This window comes from Silene latifolia, chromosome X (genome assembly GCF_048544455.1).
Source record: "Silene latifolia isolate original U9 population chromosome X, ASM4854445v1, whole genome shotgun sequence".
NCBI lineage: Eukaryota > Viridiplantae > Streptophyta > Magnoliopsida > Caryophyllales > Caryophyllaceae > Silene > Silene latifolia.
The window spans coordinates 260,550,627-260,564,955 of record NC_133537.1 but is presented as its reverse complement, the minus strand read 5'-3'; the positions used below and the strand labels follow the sequence as shown (position 1 = coordinate 260,564,955).

Sequence of the window (14,329 nt, the reverse complement as noted above, 5' to 3'; positions counted from 1 at the left end):
ACTAAACTAAATAACAATGAAAGTAAACAAGCAAGATGATTAAAAAGGGATGTATGGGGTCATAGAGGATTCATGGGAATTGATCATACAAACATATTCTCAAATTATAAGCAAGCAATTATTGTTGTGATGGATCGAGTTGGTTTATGTCTTACAATCCTAGGAAAGTTTGGGTCCCGGAGCCGAATCGATTAGATTGTACAACACCTACAAGTCGACTTAATCCTCCCTACTCAACTATATGCATGGTCTAATGAGACTCGAGTTGGTTTATGTCTTACAAGTCTCATTGAAAAGATAGGTGATGGGTAAAAAATGCAAGGATTCATAGGCTCGCATTTCATCAAACATAACATGTGCATAAGTTGAGATCACAACAAGCAAGCAAATAAACTATGAAAACACATTAATTTAAGCATGAATCATCCCCCATGTTGGTTTCCCCTAATTACCCATTAACCCTAGCTAAGGAAACTACTCACTCATTATCATGTTGAATATGCTAGCAAGGTTGTCAATCACACCAACAAAGTAAAACATAATGAATAAATGAAGATAATTAACAATAATTCAAAGGGATTAAGAGAATTATACCTACTAATGATTCCAATAATAAAGCAAAGAATAATAGAAGTACTTGATGATTGATTGGAAGGTTGTCAATCTCCCAATAATAACCCAAATAATCTTCAATTACCCAAAACAAAGGATGAACAAGAGAGAGATTAAGGAAATGAAACTTGTATTAAGACTTGATTAAATGTTGATTACAAGATTAAAGAGAGATTTGATTGATATTAACTACACTAAAGATTGCTAAGAAGAACATTCTCTTCTAATTAGCCTAATGGGGTATTTATAGTGGGGATTAGTTACATAAATTAGGGTTTACTAAGGGCTTAAATGACGATTAAGTCCTTGAGGAATCGCCGGTCTCAAGGGAGACTCCGGTCTCCTTTTCGCCGGTCTTAGAAAAATATGCGCATCCTTCCTTGAAGCTTGTAGAAGACGAAATGGTCGACGCACAATCCGGCATCCAGGGCACGGGACGGGCGGATTTGGTGATTCTGGACGGGCGTCCAGCTCGGGAAGACGGGCGGATTCTGGGTGTTTTGGACGGGCGTCCACTGGGGGAAGACGCTCGGATTGTACCTCTTGGACGGGCGTCTTGTGGACACTCCGCTCGGATTGTCTTACAGCTACTTTCTTTCTTCTTTTCTTCCCTTTTCTTCATAGAATCCTTGAGGATTTCCTCGGGGATGCAAGGATGTTTTCTCATCATTGCCCATCTACTATAGTATATACAAAGGCTTTCTAATCTTGTCTTCTCTTTAATGCTTGGTCATTGAATTCAATCAATTTAGCTTCATTTTGCCATGAAAATGCAAGGTTTGCACTCCTTTCCTACCAAGGAAACAAAACCTCAAAGAATATGCAAAACAAAGGACTAAAGACAATAAATGACCCAAATATGCACTAAAAAGCATGGGAACAAGGTTAATTCGGGGACTAAATATGCTCTAATTATGGTCACATCAAATATCCCCAAACCGAACCTTTGCTCATCCCGAGTAAAGAGGTGACAAAGACTAGGATCGTTATTTAAACTAACCTAATAGCATAGCCGATATGAGACAATTAGCGGGTCTCACCCCACCTCTTCAACTCACAACAATACAACCATGAGGTAGGATGCCGTCTTGCAAGACAAGGTGGGTCTTGCCAAAATGGCGACACATCCAAACATTAAGCACACAAAATCAAGTAATGGATGCATCTAAAAAAGAATAGCCACTGTCCTCATCTAAGTGGCGAAAATTATTTACAAGGGAAGCAATTCAAGGGTACACACTCCTTCATAGATGCAATTTCTTCAAACTACTAAGCCTAGAAGGATACCAATAAATCACCTCCAAATTGTGTCAAGCTAGGGTACCTTTGTCCTCAATCATTAAATGCTTTTGTCAAGAGTAGACTCCCTATGGTGTTAGAAACACTGGAGGATCGCGGAATTCCCCCTCTTACCCAGACAAGAAGAAGGGTCGTCCCCTCTCTACCATGCACAAAAATGGATACAATGGACAAAGGGATTGATAGATATTTGAGTTTAATTTGTGAGTTTGCTTTTTTTTTTTTTTTCCCCCCCAATTTTTTGTGGCATTTGACATTTGAGAACACTTTCTTTTTGCCATTTCTTTTGATTTTTGGCATTTCAATACTTGACAAATTTTCAACTTTTTGCATTTCTTTTTGAACATTTTCAAAGTCACCCCATATGTAGTGAGGGTGCCTTATATTTGAAGCATTAGGAGTCTATTTTTGCTCCTCTTTTCATTTGATGCATTTTGCAAACTTTCTTTCACTTTTCATTTCATTGAACTCAAATCAATTTCTTTTTATGCCCATTCCCTTTGATGACAAAAATGTGGTAGAACATGGATGATGGATGCATGCATGGTTTCAAGAGTCACCTTGGAATAAACGGTAGCCAAGGAGTTATCATACCACAAGCTACTCTTGACTAGGCCTTAATCCATGGGTCAAAGGATACTAGCATGACACATCCTAGGGTGTTTTACAAGTATTCTAACAACCAAAGTCTTAAGAAGAAAAAGCATTTACTAGGGCCTATATACACTTGTCAAGCTTCCCAAGTAGACGGTTCCGCAAAATTTTTCTAACATGCAACTACATGTCATGATGCAACTAACACATATACATCCTAATGCAAGTGATTCTACCAACTAATATGCCATATAAACTAAATGCAAGTCCTAAATTCACATTGTTATACCGCATCAATCAAAATAAAGCCACATAGTCATTAACATAAAGAGAAAAAAGGAGATTGGAAATATCTTACCATGCGGTCTTCAATATCCTCATGTCTTGGATGTGGCGTAGTCGATCAATGTGAACAAGGATAGAACAAATACAATATATACAACAATATATACAAGTCTACACTACAAAAGAAATGAACTTGTTTTTGGATTTTCAAATTTTTCAATTTTTCGAAATTTTTTGATTTTTTTGGGTTTTTTGAATAAAAGTTAAGTTAGAATTCCCCATCCCCACACTAATATGGGCATTGTCCTCAATGGCCAAAATAATGGGAAAATATGCAAACATGATGCATGAATTCTATACTAAATGCAAGCTATACTAATCTACACTACATGATGCATGGGTTTTTGTTTATGACGGAGAGCGTAATTTAGATTACCTCCCGTTGCGTATGCATGTACTTCCCCAAACCGAGATAGACATTATTTCTAATGTCTTAAAGTTGGGGATAGTTCATGCACACACGATGCAATGCATGAAATTAAATTGTCATTTTGGATTTTCAAAACGGGAACAATGAAATAAGAACACCTCAATGGGGCCGAGGTGTTAGTCCTCTATGTTGCTAGGACTCTCCAACTATGATCAAGATAAAAATAAATAAAACAAAGAAAGAAGTAGACAAACCTCAAGAGAGTAGGAGCCTCCAAAGCTTGCTAGTCTTCCACCATATCATCATTGTCATCATTTTCCTCCATAGAAGCGGACTCATCACCACTTCCCTCTTCACTTCCTTACTCACTTCCTTCATCATCTTCATTAGCCTCTTATTCTTCATCATCTACCTCTTCATCAACACCCTCATCATCATCAACCTCATCATCAACATTCCCATCTTCACCCGGTCTTTCACCCCTAGAAGTGCTTGGAAAGAAGACTTCCCTATCCGCCCAACTAGGCAAAGGACATGAAAGATCAAGTAGTCCTTGCCTAGCTAAATGAAGGAGGGGTGGATATTGGGCCAAGTATGCATCTACTCGATCATTGTAAGCGTGTTTATGCATCTCTTGCATAAGTAGAGTCATGTAGTCATTGCCCACTTCAACACCCTCGGGTTTGAACTCTTGATATTTGAATGGGTAGGGTGGTGTGACAATGGAGGAGGAGGGCTCTTCAATTTAGCCCCTTTGCTGACGGATGATGTACTCTGCACCTTTTGAGAGTGGAAGTAGGTAGTTTGTTCTATGAGCACTCAAGCGGCATATCTTGGAAGGCAAAGTGAAAAATCTAGCATCATTGGTGAGCCACCCATAGTTGGCATCAAGAGGATTATGCTTGACCCACTTGTACTTGTTAATCATGGCATCCATGTCAATGAGATGACCCCCTTTTTTCGCCACATAGGTGTTATCCTTATTGAAATTTGGATCAATGTACTTGGCCAAGAGAGTAACTAGACCTCCATTTACGATAAAAGCGGTGCCTTCCTTACCACAATCAACATTGAGCCATCTTTCCACCAAAAGCCTTAGAGTATTGTAAGGCTTGGTGAATTCCCTTCCAACATTTAAGGTCGACTCAAGTAGAACAAAATTGAGCTTTGTAAAGTGATTAGTGTCTTTTCTTGTAATTATAGTATTCCCGATGACCTTGTGCCTCACTCTAATGCCCGGATGGTGGACTAATAGAGCGCGACAAGCATGCAAGTTCTCAAATTTCTTCCCGGAAATCGCCTCCCAAAGAGGAGCGGGGTCATATTTTTCGGGCTTCTTATGATAACGAGGTGTATCACTAAGACCTAATGCTTTACTCAAAACATCAAAGGTGATGCGCCTATTCACATTGGCAAGGCGAAACTCGATATATGTTCTAGTCTCTACCTTAGTCACTTTCAATGAACTCAAGAATTCCGAGGTAAGGGAGGGGTATGTCAATTCTCTTGTAGTGAACAATTTTCCCAACCCCATGGCTTCAAAGAAGGCTTTTGTTTGCTCAAGGACACCCAATTTGTTCAAGGCATCTTCACATATGAATTTGGTGGGTAGAATGGATTTCTTAGCATATTTGGCAAATGTATCCCTATGGGAGTTAGAAATGAAAATTACTTCCGGATAGTTTGATAATTGAGCAATTTCCGGAGTTGTTGTTGTTGTTGCTTCCAAGGGAGGATTTTGTTGTTGTTGAACTTCCAAGTTTGCACTAGCAACCACCATAGCCATTGAAGCTTTCTTTGCTTGAAGGCATTGTTGCCTTTTTTAGAGTGCCTTTGCCTTGAGTGCTTTTTTTGACCCTTTTGTTCTTGCCATTGATGATTATACCAAGAAAAGATTGAAAATCTTCAATTTCCAATTATACCCAAATCGATTTTAAGATGAAAGGATTTGCCTTTGTATTTCAAAAATCGACCCAAAGGTTGAAGATTTTGGTGCTTGGATTGATTATTGTTGGAAAAGGAGTGATTAATTGTTGTTGTAAAGAAGTTTGGATTTGATTTTGTTGAATTTGGTTGAGGAAATCTTGTTTTTGGTGATGGAGAGGATGAGGGTTTTGGGGTTTATGGGTAGTGTTTTGAATGTATGAATGAATGAATGAATGTGGGAAGGGTATTTAAAAACACCCAAAATTTTCAAACTGTAGGGGGAAGACGAGCGGATTCCCTTCGGGACGCTCGGATTCTTCTTAATCTGGGTTCAAGAAATCTCGCCTAAAGACGAGCGTCTTTCAGTGAAGACGGGCGGATTTCTACAATTCAGGACGAGCGGATTCCTTTAAAGATGAGCGGATTCTGTTACAGGAACTTTTGTTATTCTGCACTGGCAAAAAGACGAGCGGATTCCCTTCGGGACGCTCGGATTCTGCTTAATCTGGGTTCAAGAAATCTCGCCTAAAGACGAGCGTCTTTCAGTGAAGACGGGCGGATTTCTACAATTCAGGACGAGCGGATTCCTTTAAAGATGAGCGGATTCTGTTACAGGAACTTTTGTTATTCTGCACTGGCAAAAAGACGGGCGTCTTCTTGCAAAGACGAGCGGATTCTTTCAGACGAGCGTCTTCTCTGCTGGGACGCTCGGATTCTCTAACAGTCCCAAATTTTCAACTTTGCAGCTCATTTGGACGGACGGTTTCAACCATAGACGCTCGGGTTCCCTTAAGACGAGCGGATTCCACTTAAGGACGCTCAGATTCCTCCTAGTCTACCCGGATTCAGTTCCATCCGTGCACTTGCATATCCCGTGTCATTTTCAATCTTCAAATCCCGTGTTCTTCATTGTAGGGGCACTATTAAGGCATGAATAGCCTAGGCAATTGCTATCCCCACACTAAGCTAAAGCACTACACATCAATAAAATCATTAGTCCCTCCCTCACTTCTCTCAAAAATGATAAATATCTTGATCAAAGCATAAAAATCCAAAAATGACAAAAATGCAATGTAAGAATTAAAATGCAAGTTAGGGAGTTAGATATATTTACAAATGGTGGTTTGGATAGGACTCCACCAAACTCTCATCCTTAGTGAGATGTCATGGGGGCATGTCCAAGGTGTTATTGATGTTGCTCAACATCTTGAAGAAGTAGTCAAAAGCTTGTTCATTGTCATGATAAAGATCCGCAATAGATCTTTGCACTTGTTGTCCTTCATGTTGGTCTTGATCGATAGCATTACCAATGTAGGGATTGAAAATCCCTTCAAACTCATCGTCCCAAAGACCACAAACTTCATCTACTTGATCACTAAAGATCTCTTGAGTTGATAGAGACAACTCTCCCACTTTCTTGTCTCGGCCAATGAGGCCATCTTCTTCATTGCTTGACTTTGGTGAGCTTTTCAAGCTCTCTTTGTTACAATTCTCTTGCTCTTTGAATGAAGCATCATCGACTTTCTTCTTCCATTGGAATTTCGACTTCTTCCTATCATCCTTCCGGCTATAATGATCAACCATAAAACATGGCTCATGCAAACGGGGAGCTCTCATGGTCTTGTCAAGATTGAAAGTTATGCTCTCATCTCCCACTTCTAGAGTGAGCTCTCCATGCTTCACATCTATCACCGCACCCGCGATGTGCAAGAAAGGTCTTCCTAGAATGATTGGAATATTGGAGTCTTCTTCCATGTCAACAATGACAAAGTCCATCGGGATGAAAAATTTCCCAACTCTTATGGGAACATCTTCCCATATCCCTAATGGTATCTTCGTCGATCTATCGGCCATTTGGAGTGTGATATTGGTGCATTTAAGCTCTCCCATCCCTAACCTTTTACTCACCAAGTACGGCATAACACTCACACTAGCCCCTAGATCACATAAGGCTTTGTTGATCGTGGCATTGCCAATGGTACACGGTATTGAGAAGCTTCCCGGACCTTTAAGTTTTGGAGGTGAACTCCCTTGAATTATTGCACTACTCACCTTAGTGAAGGCGATAGTCTCAAGCTTCCGGATCGACTTCTTCTTCGTAAGGATGTCTTTCATGTACTTTGCATAGGCCGACACGTGATTGATTAATTCCGTGAAAGGAATTGAGACTTCCAAATTCTTCACAATTTCCAAAAATTTTCCAAGTTGGTCATCAAATTTGGGTTTGCTTGACGACTCGGAAAAGGAAGTCTAATCACAATGGGCTCCTTCTCCTTGGCCTTGTCTTCATTTTTCTTTGAAACTTCTTCTTTTGATGGTTCTCCACCCTTGGAGTTTTGCACAATTTCTTCTTTGTCACTAGCTTCCACAACTTCATCCTCAACTTGCTTCTCCGGTGCTTCATACCTTGTACCACTTCTCAGTGAATGGCACTAACCGTTTCATGTCTTGGGGGATTACTTTGAGGTGGTAATTGCCCCTTTTGTCTTTGTGATCTTGAAGATGCTAGTTGAGTTAATTGGGTTTCCAACATTTTGGTGTGGGCTAGGATGTTGTTGATGGTGATTTCCTTTGCTTGACTATCCTTTTGCATTTGAGTGAAAAACTCTTGTTGATTCTTTTGCATTTGGAGGACCGCTTTTTGAACATCAAAACCTTGGTCATTTTGTTGATTGTATGGAGTTTGATTTTGGTAACCTTGGTTTTAGTTGTAAAAGGGTCTTTGATTTTGGTTTCTCATGGGAGGTGGGGTGTATGTTGGTTGAGGGTTTTGAACATTTTGGCTTTTGTATGAGAGATTTGGGTGGAATTTGGTGTTTTCATTGTAATAGTTTGAATAAGGGGTACCACTCTTGTATGCTTGAAAAGAATTCACTTGTTCATTTGTTCCCTTACATTCACTTTGGTCATGTCCCAAAGTTCCACAATTCTCACATATCCCACTTGGGATTGATGAAGATGCCGTCATGGCATTAACATGATGCTTTGGTGATTTTGAGGCTTCTTCAAGTTTAGCCATAGCTTTTTCGAACTTCAAATTGATGGTATCAATGTGAGCACTAAGTTGAGCACCCAATTGAGTAGTAGAGTCCACTTCATGCTTTCCTCCTCTAGTAGCCTTGCGAGGTCTACTATATTGTGAATTATGGAGCGCCATTTCCTCATTCTTGTTCCAAGTTTGATTGTCGTCAACTTCGGTGAACATTCCATTTGATCCCATGTTGAGAATGTTTCTTGAGTCTTCATAAAGACCGTTCCAAAATTGTTGTACCAAGAACCACTCGCTAAGTTCATGGTGAGGACATGAGCGACAAATTCCTTTGAATCGCTCCCAAGCTTCACACAAAGATTCTTCATCTCTTTGTTTAAAGCCCGTAATTTGAGCTCTTAGCATGTTAGTCTTTTCCGGTGGATAGAACTTTTTGTAGAAAGCTAGAGCCAATTTTTTCCAAGAATCAATTCCGAGAGTAGCCTTATCAAGGCCTTTCAACCATTGTTTTGCGGTGCCAATTAGAGAAAAAGGAAATAAGACCCATCGAATTTGGTCTTGAGTTACACCGGTTTGAGAAATCGCATTACAATAATCGCAAAAAGTCTCCATGTGAGAGTGAGGGTCTTCACTAGGCCTCCCCCCAAATTGGCTTCTTTCGACTAATTGGATAAGTGCGGATTTGGCAATAAAATTTCCGGTTAAATGTTGTGGTGTGGGAGTACCATTAGATAGGTTCTCCTCGGTGGGTATGGAATGTGATGAAAATTTAGGCATTGTGGGTTGATTTTGTGTTGGATTCTCCTCACCTTCTCTTGCAAAAGGGTTGATGAACTCAATAGTGTTTGGTTGAATATCTACAACCACACCAATACCTCTCAAAGTTCTCCTAGCAAGTCTTCTATTGTTTGTCAAAGTCCTTTCAATTTCGTGATCAAAGGGTAACAAGTTACCTTGTGATCTTCTAGACATGCAAAATATCAAATAACTCGAAAATAATTAGAACAAACCTTGAGGAGGTTTACTTCCCCAAGGCAAAGAAAGACACAACTAATAACAATATAAGAAAATCTAAATCAAGTTAACACCATCCCCGGCAACGGCGCCATTTTTGGTCGGACTCACTTGGAGGTTTAGTTTTCGGTACTTGTCGTTAGGAGCACCTAGACCAAAACACAATTTACAACTCTACCAACAACCCTACAATTAGTAAAGAGGCAAGTAAAGGTCGGATCCCAAGGGACGGGAATTGAGATGAGATTTTCAATTGCAACTAGTGGTGTCTAAGGGTGTCACAATTTGGGGTTTGAAGTAGAAGATCACTAAACTAAATAACAATGAAAGTAAACAAGGAAGATGATTAAAAAGGGATGTAAACAATTGATAAAAGGCACTAGGGTGTCATGGGGTCATAGAGGATTCATGAGAATTGATCATACAAACATATTCTCAAATTATAAGCAAGCAATTATTGTTGTGATGAATCGAGTTGGTTTATGTCTTACAATCCTAGGAAAGTTTGGGTCCCGGAGCCGAATCGATTAGATTGTACAACACCTACAAGTCGACTTAATCCTCCCTACTCAACTATATGCATGGTCTAATGAGACTCGAGTTGGTTTATGTCTTACAAGTCTCATTGAAAAGATAGGTGATGGGTAAAAAATGCAAGGATTCATAGGCTCGCATTTCATCAAACATAACATGTGCATAAGTTGAGATCACAACAAGCAAGCAAATAAACTATGAAAACACATTAATTTAAGCATGAATCATCCCCCATGTTGGTTTCCCCTAATTACCCATTAACCCTAGATAAGGAAACTACTCACTCATTATCATGTTGAATATGCTAGCAAGGTTGTCAATCACACCAACAAAGTAAAACATAATGAATATATAAAGATAATTAACAATAATTAAAAGGGATTAAGAGAATTATACCTACTAATGATTCCAATAATAAAGCAAAGAATAATAGAAGTATTTGATGATTGATTGGAAGGTTGTCAATCTCCCAATAATAACCCAAATAATCTTCAATTACCCAAAACAAAGGATGAACAAGAGAGAGATTAAGGAAATGAAACTTGTATTAAGACTTGATTAAATGTTGATTATAAGATTAAAGAGAGATTTGATTGATATTAACTACACTAAAGATTGCTAAGAAGAACATTCTCTTCTAATTAGCCTAAATGGGTATTTATAGTGGGGATTAGTTACATAAATTAGGGTTTACTAAGGGCTTAAATGTCGATTAAGTCCTTGAGGAATCGCCGGTCTCAAGGGAGACTCCGGTCTCCTTTTCGCCGGTCTTCGAAAAATATGCGCATCCTTCCTTGAAGCTTGTAGAAGACGAAATGGCTGAAAGACAATCCGGGCGTCCAGGGCACGGGACGGGCGGATTCTGGTGATTCTGAACGGGCGTCCAGCTCGGGAAGACGGGCGGATTCTGGGTGTTTTGGACGTGCGTCCACTGGGGGAAGACGCTCGGATTTTACCTCTTGGACGGGCGTCTTGTGGACACTCCGCTCGGATTGTCTTACAACTACTTTCTTTATTCTTTTCTTCCCTTTTCTTCATAGAATCCTTGAGGATTTCCTGGGGGATGCAAGGATGTTTTCTTATCATTGCCCATCTACAATAGTATGTATAAAGGCTTTCTAATCTTGTCTTCTCTTTGATGCTTGGTCATTGAATTCAATCAATTTAGCTTCATTTTGCCATGAAAATGCAAGGTTTGCACTCCTTTCCTACCAAGGAAACAAAACCTCAAAGAATATGCAAAACAAAGGACTAAAGACAATAAATGACCCAAATATGCACTAAAAATCATGGGAACAAGGCTAATTCGGGGACTAAATATGCTCTAATTATGGTCACATCAACCCACTAGGAAGATCACCGGTTGGCGAATGTGTATTGATTATCGTAAGTTGAATTCCGCAACAGTAAAGGATCATTTTCCTTTCCCATTTATTGATCAAATGCTTGGGAGGCTTGCCTCTAACAAATTCTTTTGCTACCTTGACGAGTATTCAGGATTCTTCCAAGTCCCGATACACCAGGATGACCAACACAGACCACTTTCATATGCCCCTACGGTACCTTTGCCTATAGGAGAATGCCCTTCGGGCTATGCAATGCTCCCGCCACATTTCAACGTTGCATGATGAGTGTCTTTTCCGACTACCTAGAAACCATAATGGAAGTTTTTATGGATGATTTTAGTGTCTATGGGAAAGATTTTGAGTCTTGTTTGAATAATATATCTCTTGTCTTGCAAAAATATAAGGATGTTAACGTTGTTTTAAATTGGGAAAAGTGTCATTTCATGGTCAATGAAGGCATTATCTTGGGTCATTTGATTTCGGAAAAGGGCATCGAGGTTGATAAAGCTAAAGTTGAGGAGATAGAGAAATTACCGCCACCTGTGAATGTCAAAGAGGTGCGGAGTTTTCTAGGTCATGTGAGGTTTTACCGACGATTCATAAAAGATTTTTCCAAAATTGCAAAATCCCTCACTCAACTTTTGCTTAAAGATGCCCAATTCAAATTTACTCATGAGTGTATTGAGGGTGTTGATAGGATCAAAGAAGCTCTAATTTCAACACCAATTATCCAACCGCCAAATTAGGAGTTGCTTTTCGAGATAATGTGTGATGCAAGAAACTACGCCGTTGGCACGGTTCTTGGCCAACGAGTTGGGAAAGCTTTACATGCCATATAATATATAAGCAAAACCCTTGATGCTACACAAGTCAACAAAGATACCACGGAAAAGGAACTTCTTGCTATAGTGTATGCTTTGGACAAGTTCCGCTCCTACTTACTTGGATGAAAGATGATAGTATTCTCGGACCACCATGCTCTTAGACATCTCTTGGTGAAGAAATAATCATAGCCACGTTTGTTGAGGTTGATATTGTTGCTCCAAGAATTTGACTTAGAGATAGGAGAATAGAAAGGAGCCAAGAATGTAGTTGCAGATCACTTGTCAAGGATTCGGTTTGACAACAATGAAGAAGATACACCAATCAATGATTCCTTTCCCAATGATGTTTTAATGGCCATCCACACATAACTCGAATGACACACAACACCTGGTTTGCCGATTTTGCAAACTACATTATAGGAGGAGTTCTTCCCCCGAATTTGAACTACAATCAATGAAAGAGATTCCTATTTGAAGTGAAGAGGTATTTTTGGGATGATCCCAATCTCTACAAAGCATGTAGTGATGGTCTTTACCAAAAATAAGTACCACAATGGGAAGTTCAAGGAGTTTTGGAAGGTTGCCACTCATTCCCATATAGAGGACACCATGGAGCAAGAAGGACGGTTGCCAAAGTCCTACAATCGGGCTTCTATTGGCTCACTATGTTTGAAGATGCCAGAGAGTTTATCCTTCATTGTGATCCTTGCCAAAGACTCGGCAACATATCTTGGAGAAATGAGATGCCACAACGAGGCATATTGGAAGTTGAAATCTTCGATGTTTGGGGAATTGATTACCAAGGTCCCTTTGTATCGTACCAAGGCAACAAGTACATTCTTGTTGCCGTTAATTACGTATCAAAGTGGGTAGAAGCAATTGCTACTCCAACCGACGATGCAAAGACGGTGACCAAGCTCCAAAGTAAAGTGATATTCCCAAGGTTTGGAGTCCCTAGAGCTATTATTAGTGATGGTGGAACACACTTCCATGAGAAGAAACTTGCATCTCTCTTGACAAAATATGGCGTCCTCAAACAAGCGGTAAAGTCGAAGTTTCCAATAGAGAGATCAAACAAATTCTTGAGAAAGGTGTTAACAAGACTCGTAAGGATTGAAGCATGAAACTTGATGACACTCTTTGGGTTTATAGAACGGCCTATAAGACCCCCATAGGAGCATCCCCTTACAAGTTAGTCTATAAAAAGGCTTTTCACTTGCCACTTGAATTGGAATATAAAGTCTTTTGGGCAATCAAAGCTCTCAATGTTGATCTCAAGCTAAGTGGAGAGAAGAGGATCTTGAAAATTGAAGAGTTGGAAGAGTTTCGACTTCACTCAAATGAGAATACAAAGATCTACAAAGAATGCACCAAATTGCTTCATGACAAGAGAATCAAGCAAAAGGCATTGCACAAGGGAGACATTGTCCTTCTATTTAACTTTAGATATCGACTCTTCCCCGGAAAGTTGAATTCACGATGGACTGGCCCCTTTGTGATCACAAATGTTGAAAAGTATGAAGACTTTGAATTAATGTCGGAAGAAGGAAATCGGTTCAAAGTCAATGGTCAACGAATCAAGCCTTATTATGAAGGAGTCCTCTCTAAACCACCACTTGTAAATATACAAACTTGCTTTCTTGCACTTCATTGCATTGCATCTTAATTCCTTGTTTTAAGCATAATTTTTGATATGACAGCAAGTGAGGGAGAGTTACTAATCAAATTTGATGTGTGAAGGATTTGAAATTCAAGTGTGGGGAAGCTTTGCCTAGGCTAAGAGAGAGCCTAAGGCACTCAATCCATTGTTAGAAAGAGGAAGCCTTAGAAGAGTTAAAAGGAGGATCCCCATGAGTTGGCCTCAACTCGTAGGAGTAGAGCCAAGAAGTCTCGAAGGAAATATAGCTGCAGCAAAATAAGGGCGTCCCGGAATCGACCCGGGCGTCCCGAATACTCGGGACGGGCGAACCATCATTGGGGAAGTACGTCCCTATCTGCTTGTCAAAGAAAAAATTTTAGCTGTAAAAAAATACAGGCATCCTGGACTCCCGATGGGCGTCCCAGCACTCAGGACGGGCATACCGTCTTGAGGATGCATGTCCCCCTCTACATTACAAAAATACTCCTGAAGCAAGAAGCGCCCGGCTCTCTCATCGAACCGTGCTTCTCCCTTCCGTGCCACTCTTCTATTGACTACAAACCCTCATCTCTTTTCCTCATTTCCATCACATGCACATATTAAGACACATCAACTTCTCTCTCTTCTAGTAAACCCAAATCCCCCTCACAAATATTCGCAATTACCCAACCTCATCTCCAAACAAATAAATCAACCCCCTAAACTTTAGCTCCCCCAAATCTAGGGGTTGAGATATTCCACGAAGCCAAGATATCCAACTTAGGGGAATTTGATTTCACTCTTAAACAATCAAAGTTCTTGACTCAAATCAAAATGAAAGCACAAAGAAGGTTCATA

General features: G+C 39.9%; 1 non-coding gene across 1 annotated transcript; it reads left to right on the top strand.

Annotated features, from left to right (window-relative positions):
• The first annotated feature begins 8,433 nt into the window (after positions 1-8,433).
• On the top strand, positions 8,434-8,540 carry LOC141624419 (small nucleolar RNA R71). The gene has a single exon (XR_012534225.1). It is a non-coding gene; the product is annotated as a small nucleolar RNA R71 (small nucleolar RNA).
• Positions 8,541-14,329: the final 5,789 nt, after the last annotated feature.